Source organism: Triticum aestivum, chromosome 4D, assembly GCF_018294505.1.
Source record: "Triticum aestivum cultivar Chinese Spring chromosome 4D, IWGSC CS RefSeq v2.1, whole genome shotgun sequence".
Taxonomy (NCBI): domain Eukaryota; kingdom Viridiplantae; phylum Streptophyta; class Magnoliopsida; order Poales; family Poaceae; genus Triticum; species Triticum aestivum.
In genome coordinates, this window is record NC_057805.1 from 53,631,439 (window position 1) to 53,639,914 (window position 8,476).

Consider the following 8,476-nt stretch of genomic DNA (forward strand, 5'->3'; position numbering starts at 1 on the left):
GGGGCTTCCCGAGGCGGCGGCGTCGGGCTCCTGCTCCGACGGGTCCTCTCGGCGGCGGGGCGGCTTCGGGTCGGGGCGGGGTGAGAAGAGGGGCGGCGGGGGGTATTTAAGGAGGCGGGTGCTGCCTTGGGGAAGGGGCAAGGGGCGGCGGCGGTCTCCGTCTCGGTCTCCAGGAGGGAGACGAGGCGCGGGGCTGGGCTGGGCCGTCGGCTGGGTTTCGGCCCAGTCGGCGCTCGCGAGTTTTTTTATAAATAATTTCGCTGAACCTAAAAAAACGTAGAAAAATAAATAAAAAATCCAAAAATGCCAAAACAAATTTTCAGTCTAATTAAAATAATTAGAACGAGATGAACATTTTCTTGGCCCAAAAATGCAGTTTTGAAAAGGTGCAATTTTTCTAATGCAATTAAAATTGCAATTAAAATCCGAATACAATTAAATATTTGATTTTAATATTTTTCCTCCAATATTTCAATTATTTTGGAGAAGTCATATTTTCTCCTCTCATTTATTTTAATACGAAATATTTTTCGAAGAGAAAAATAATTAAAACCAAAAATCCTCGTTTCCTCATTTGATAAAAATCAAATATGAAAACCGCGAAAAATCCCCAACTCTCTCCGAGGGTCCTTGAGTTGCTTAGGATTTTCGAGGATTTGCCAAAATGCAATAAAATATGCTATGCAATGATGATCTAATGTATAACATTCCAAATTGAAAATTTGGGATTTTACAGCAATTACATGCATACTAAAGTAGGAGAAACGAGGATCTAATCATCTACTTATTGTTGCGACGATGCTTGGCATTGCTCTACTTCTGGCTGGATCCCTGGCCGTTTTGGGAAAGGAGGCACTTCCTCATGTCAACGATCCGCCTGTACATGTCGTAACTCGTGTACGCCTCCTTGGCCGCGTACACGACGTGAGCTTTGTCGAGTTTCTCCATCCAGGCCAAGTGCCAGGCACGCTTGTCCTTGTTGCACGACTCCTTCATGTCTCTGTAGTAGGTGTCGATGATGGCCTCGGCGAGGTGAACCAGTGAGTCCTTCTCATGCTCCTTGCTGCCCCAGATCTTGCATTGGCCCTGGATGTCGACAAGATTCTGGCAGGCGATGCCCGAATTCTCGAGCGCCTTTACATCATTGGTGATGTCCACCGTAGCGAACATGTAGTGGGGGCTGTTGACAAACCTGGCAAAATTCTCGCAAGGCCTTGTGGCCAGGCAGTAGTGGTAGACGAGGACGTGGTGGCGCACGCACATCTGGGCGACGGCGACCTTGGGACGAGACCCGACACGAGCGCGGGTGTACTCGACGTCGAACTCGACCACCTTGTACTTCTCTTTGGCAAGCAACAACTCCATGATGTGGATGGAGTGCTCCACCCAGACCGAGTCGTTGGTGTACACCACTGAGAGGTCCATGAACCTTCTGTGGGTGTACACCATGGCACGCATGGTGAACTGCTACTCGTCATCGGCAGCCGCTCGGAGCGCCATTGGAGCCGCGCAGGATACCCTCTAAGAATTTCTCGTGGTGGGTGTGCTTCTTGCAATGGTGGGGCGCGATCGAAAGGTTGGCCGCTGTAATAAATGGGGGCCGGCCGGCCTGTAATCGTCACGTCTTGTCACGGCGTTCATAGCGGAGGATTCCAGTGCACACTTGACAACACCGCACCGCACGCATGGGCTCGAAGAGGCGCCAAATGTATCGTCGGTGAGCCTATTCCCGCGCTACCGCGCTGTTTACCGTGCAAGCTTCCCGCCCGACTAGTTTGGCCACGCGTCGGCTAGAAGAGGGACAAATCATGGGCGTTTATTGGCAAAAAATATTTGTAAAAACGAAGTGTGTGGAATGACTTCGGGCATAAGTTTACCTATGGGTGATGAGGTCAACGTTACACAGAAGGGTGATGATGGACACTGAAGTGTGATAATTAATTCTGCGCTCTACAGTGCACACGGTGGAAGAAACCAAATGTGTGCAAGAATGTCGAAGATCGTAGTCTTATTAGCTATACAAATCATGTGCTGTGAGATCCACAAGGTAAACAGATTCAAGAATGGTTAATAAAATCTAAGACCATTGCATATTAAGGTCAAAATAGTGCTAGCAATATACGAGTCTCATACGATGCCATTTCAACGATTGTACCACAAAAGCTCGAAATGTTACAAGGTTCAAATTCCAGAGTTATATGGCTCAAATTCGAAGATTACAAGGTTCAAACTGATATTAGAAATGAAATTCAGGCCCTCAGCTGCAAACGCTCGCGCTGATCCACTGAACATGGATATCAGAGAGGTTCAAACTAATATCACCGCTTCTAAGTCTGGTTTCGAAACCTCGCAATTTTTGCAAAGGGGTCAGCCACTGAGAAGTCGTGTATGGGGTTGACACGATGACTTCCGATTACTCTGTCATCTGAAGTTCCAAAATGAAATTCAGCATTTTTGGAGCCTACTCCATTCTGCCGCAGGCGCCGGCACTGATCAACAAACCATTCATTTTTGCGAAATAAATGTAGGGCAAACCTCATTTCCTTCAGCACCCTTTCTCTGAGAACAAAGAACCTGGCGAATATAATCTCCGGTAAGGTCCCTCGGTAGGAGTTCAAAGTAATTTCTGAGAGATGCAGATCTAGGCATTCGACGTGATTGTTATATTGTATCACATTATCCACCACTGGGCCTAATCTTATCTACAAAAGAAGAGAACGTGTTAGTGCCTACATGCAGTTTTGAACATTACTACAGGCCTATTTGGTTTGCAGGATTTGTAAAATGCACTAACATGTCATCTTCGATCTGACATGATTAACATGGGCATTTGATTATATTCTAGAAAAATGTAGCCTTCTTCACAAGAGATTGGAGTGGATGAAAAGTTCCCTAAGAAAACTAGTATAGATGAATCCAAAGGAGAAATGCTTATTGATTATAACCATATGGATCAAGCAACCAATATGGGGGGGACATGTATGTACTGAAATCCTCCAAAAGAACCTTCAGAAATCGTAGTACATTGTCATTGTAAACTTGGAAAAAGGTGTCACAAAATGAACTCCCTTATGGTTAACATTTAACAGGAAAGGAACATCACCTTGATATATAGCTTCTCCAGGCACGGAAAGAATCTCAGGAAACTAACAACTTGCTCCAGGTTGGGGCCAATAGATTCTAGTGCCAAGACCTTCACTATGCGCAGTTTCAGGGTCAAGCTTGTCGGAATCATTTTCTGAATGACAGACGAACAAACATCTTCAAAATTAGAAATAATGTTAATTTGTAGAAGGGGAGGTAGAAGGCGGCTGTTGTACCTGAACGGGTGTGGATCCAATAACAAGTTCGGAGTATTTGTGAGACGAGTAGCCCACCACTGTCAATTTTAGCGCAGAAATGACATTGATTCTTGTTAGACCTTCTTGATCAACTACAAGTAATCTCTCAAGTGCAGGTGTGTCCTCAATGACCATACCATGGTACACATCTTGTGATATCTTCCTGCCGCACCAGCAACACACATAAATAGTCCGGAGAGTCATGGAGGTGATGTGGAAGGTACTCAACCCATTGATCGCCTGAAGACGGAAGTACTCGAGTGTAGTACAGCCACGGAGCAGGCGCTCCATGTCACCGTTTGAGAGGCAGATGGCAACGAGCTCGAGGTGCTTCAGTCGTGGTAGAATAAGAGCGGGCGCGTCATTAAGGGGGGAGAAATGGCAGTTCCTGAACTTGGTGACGCGCAGCGTGGGCGCGAGGCGGAGTGCGGACGTTGGCAGCGACCGCATATGCCCATCATCAAAAGTGAGCTCCTCAAGCTGATCTAGGGCGGGGGACCGAAACCAGTCGTCAAGCTTGGCTCGATCCTTGCCGTTGGAATGAAACTTGCCCATTCTAAGGCCTTTGGTTGGGCCAAGGTGACTGCCGAGGATCTAGGAGAACGCATCCAAGCTTTTGCGATAGCCATGGCAAAGCTCGTGGGTGTCGATGAGGTCGAGAGGGCTGGAGTTCCATAGGGGGCGCCACCCCCGGGAAAGGACGGTTGTCCGTGCCCCATATTTGCTTGGGAGGAGGGAGGTGATGACTCTCAACATATCATCGGGGAGGCTGCTGATGAAGTCTAGGCCTGCTAGAGTCGCTTGCGGTTCTAGCTCGCCCCGCCTCCGCTTGTTGGCAGCCCCGTTCTCCACCTCCGGAGTCTCCTTGTCCGCTTGTTGGCAGCCCCGTTCTCCACCTCCGGAGTCTCCTTGTCAGCGGTGCTTTCTGATAGAAATGGGAGTACAGGGAATATTTAGTTAAAACAGGGCAATAGAAAAGTGTATTGGTAACTATAAGTGATTAGGTAGGAATATAGTAAGAAAAGGGAATAACAATTGGTTGCTTAAATACTACACAATTCATTTGACATTGCTGGGTAAGTCAACATGCAGATAGTTGAAAAGAAAACTTACTTCAAACAAATTCTAGACGGATGATTTTGTCGGGGAAGTTAGCATATATCTCATGACCAGGCCCTTTTATGTGCAGTGCAATTTTAGTGCTAGCTTTCAGTACATAAAACTTTGCAATTTCTTTCCAAAAGTCAGTGCCAAAATAGGAGTCACCACGTTCATCAAGTCTTACAGCAGCAACGATTGTAAATCCATGGTTTGTGTGCAGTATGAGATCTGTGGAGCCTTGATCTATGTAAAGGGAAAAATTGTGCACTACATAATCTGTTGCATAGCAGGAGATGTTCTACAGAAAATGGTAGGATTGTTAAAGAAAATATGGTAACATGCAAATATGGGCCCAAATTGAAAGAACTATACAGCAGTTGAAATCGAAGGACAAAAATCTATAATTAAACAGATAGGGTAAACATGATGTCATGGAAATATGAGAGTAATAGAAAGAACAATACATCATTAATTTGCCTAATATAGAAAGAAGAGGGAAAAATCCCCTTTGACGTATATGGTTCATGTTGCACCTTTTATCCAAATGTAGCAATATTTAGAATATGTTCAGGAAAGTAGGCCATGCCAACCGATTTAGGGTGAGATTGAACATACCGCGCACATCCTCAAGTTATCTGGTACGGTGAGATGGACTCTCTGGCAGCGGTCGCAAAGTCCTGAAGTGTCGGTGCACTGTACATTCTATGAATGAAAGAAAACCCTCAAATCATCTCGAATAAAAATGAATTCACGGCGATTTCCGCCGGGTGATTAAAGGAGGCAGATGAACTGGGATAAGAGATGAGATAATATCTCGTTACATTAGTTACCTTGTCGTCCATGAGAAAGAACCCTCGGTACGGAAGATTCCCCAACCGAGCGGAGCTGGGTCGACCGCGAGCAGCATCGAGAAAGTCGATGGCGATAGGCGGCGGCAAGCGGAAGTGGCGAAATGCGGTGGGCTTTGCCGGCAGCCTGGCGGCGGCGGTAGGCGTCGAGCTAAGTGTTTACCGCCGCGATAGGTGGTGTCATGGCATAGACGCAGAGGAGCTTGTGCAGGTGTGAATGGGGAACATACCGGAGGGGCCGAGGGGGTGGCGGGCGGGGTGTGGGTTTTTGTGACATGGGGATGGTGAGGTTTTTCTTTTTTTTTTGAATTGGGTGGTGAGGGTTTTCTGTCCCACAAAACAATTTGGGGGCGACGGTTTGCTAGAGCGAACCGTGTGTGATTAACGCAGCAGGCAAAATGAAAGTCAATGCACATGGTTCCAATTTTGGGAACCGTGTGTGATTGACGTACTACCTCCGTCCTGGTTTATTGGTCCCCTTTGTAATTTTTACCAAATTTTGACGAAATATTTGACATACTTAGACATAGATAATAAGCGTACACGTACATAAGCATAGTTCAACCATAAGTACATAGTTCAACCGTCATTAAGCATACTCAAGCGTACATAGTTCGATCCATCCCACATCTCATCTCACATGCGGCCGGCATGATCCTGAAGCTTCTCCAGGTACTCGGCGTACGCGCCGTGCGCCACCCTGCGAGAATACTTCTGCTTGAAGGAGCCAACAGCCCGTCCCCTTGCATGTGCCAGAACACTTAGATACGCGTCATGAAGCTTCTGGTTGCAAAATGGGCATCCATAGCCGCCGTTCCAGGTCCTAATACACCTGTTATGCATTCCCGCATAAAGCTCCCTCAGGATTTGCCTCTTGTACCTCCTCTGGCCATCTTCATCCTCGTTGTCCACATCGTCAGACACCACCTATACAAATAGTAAAACAAATTTGGCAAAAAATCAATGATTACATGCCGTGAAGTAGGATTAGGAATTTATGGCTATTTATTTATACATATCCAGAGATTATGGTTCGATTTTTAAGCACACTCGTCTATGTACAGACCAATCTTGAAGAAAATAATGGCACAAACATATGTAGGTCATTCAAAATCAATTGTCAAGCCCTGTCTAGGAATTGTTAGCACGAACACTAACCCTAGTCGGACTACTAGCAGAAATCATTTGCACAGATGAAACAACTAATCACTTATCACATGTACCATTCAAACAATCAATACACTACACGGATCTAACGAAACTTACTCAGATTTCATGGATGGGAGAACATAACCATAGGATTTCTATTCCCTATGATCTATTTGACACATAAATGGGTATAGATGGGTATAGATGACTAACCAGCTGTCCGTCATCGTCGGAGTCGTCGCCGGAGTGCTCGTCGGAATCGTCGCCGGAGTGGTCGTCGGAGTCGGTGTGGAACTCCATCTCCAGCTGTGGAAGCTTGACGCCGTCGACGATGTTAGGGTGCAGCGATAACTCGCCGGCGGTGACGACAACCTCTGTCTCCATCTCCACGCCTGCTCCGGTGCTTTAGCAGCCCCGGTGTCGCCACTCCCTCCGATGGGGCGCTTCGGCGGCATCCTCATACACTGACGGCTTTGAGGACTGAGAGCGGCGTCGAGGATGCAAGCGGAGAGAGAGGATTGTGTGTGTGTGGCGAGGATGGGGGGTGCGGCCGCTCGGGCGCACCATTAATATGGAGTAGTGGGAGTTGTGGGAGAGAGGCGGGCGGCGGTCAAACCGATGGCTCGCCTCCTGGTGAGCCTCCTCACCGGACTGCTGGCATGCCTACCAAAGTTTCACACATCTACTCGCACGCCTCCTGATGACACTGCGCAGCGAGCACGCCTCCGTCAATTCACACACCTGCACGCATGCCTCCCTGTCTGCCTGCACGGTGGACTGCTCGCATGCGTCCCGTCAAATCACGCCTGCTCGCACGGCACACGGGTCGCGTGGCGGCACGTATATTTTTTTCTATTTGGATGATTAATGATGTCACTTTATTGCTTAACCGAAGCATGGCACGTATCCATTGTTGGTCTAACGCTCACGATTCGAATAAATAATCCGTTTGGGATACTGGTTCCCAATTATTAATAATCTCTCGTATGTAATTAGATAAATATTACATCAAAACTGGTCTCAAATTTGACAAAAAAAAAGTACAATGCCACTTTGTATTGGTGTCCATATGACAACACGATAAGTTTCATGAACTTCAAATAAGTTATGGATGTACTAGAATTTAAAAATCAAGATTCTCAATGTTTGAAATTTGTGGCACGGGGAGTAAACATGCACCCAGTGAGACACATGTGTTTTTGCAATCCATTTAGGTGCACTGTCATGTGTGCATGTAGCTCAAATTTGATTTTTGCACATTATACCCATAGAAAATCAATCAATCAATGTACTAAAACGTCTTAATGATCTCTGTGATTTTTTTGAAATTAAAACGTCCCTCCTTTGGTAACATGTATGTTCACCGCGGGATAATTAATTTAACATGCATCGTAGTTGCGGTGGATTCACGGTGTGTGTGGGTGTGTGCGTCTGGGGGTGGCGGGTGGCTCGCAGTACACTACGAGTTTTGAGCCACTGTGTGGGTTGGCCGTTTTGTTAGGCAGGCTGGTGCCACATCAGAGTCGTGAAATTGTTATTTAAAACATTACACAACCCTTTCATACATAAATGTTTTGGCCACATGCAGTCGATGGTTGTCCTACACGACACTCGATACTCGCGTGTGACGCTTTCTGTGGGCCAGCGAGGTCGTCGTCCATCACTTTGACGAACAGCCGGCAGTGAGGTTAATTTGGCTAGCAAGGTAGAATCTTTTTTGTTTGTGTTATTGTTGGGGATATAACTACTGGTGTCACCCACCCAGGAGGGGCCGGGTTACGTCAGGACGATCATCACATGAAGCCCAATATCAAGCTTGAGGACGGCGGTTCAGTAATGGGCTTAAGGCCTAGAGGCGGCTTAAGGCCCGTAGTGATAAACCGCCGTTAAGGCATGACTTGTAGTGTAAGGCGAGAATAGTTAAGAGTGCGAGCCGGATACTGTTTATAAGTCGGCCGGGACTCTGAGAGCCACTGGGCGTTAACCTCTCTATATAAAGGGACGACCCATCAGCGGTTCAGGACAAGTAAAATCAGA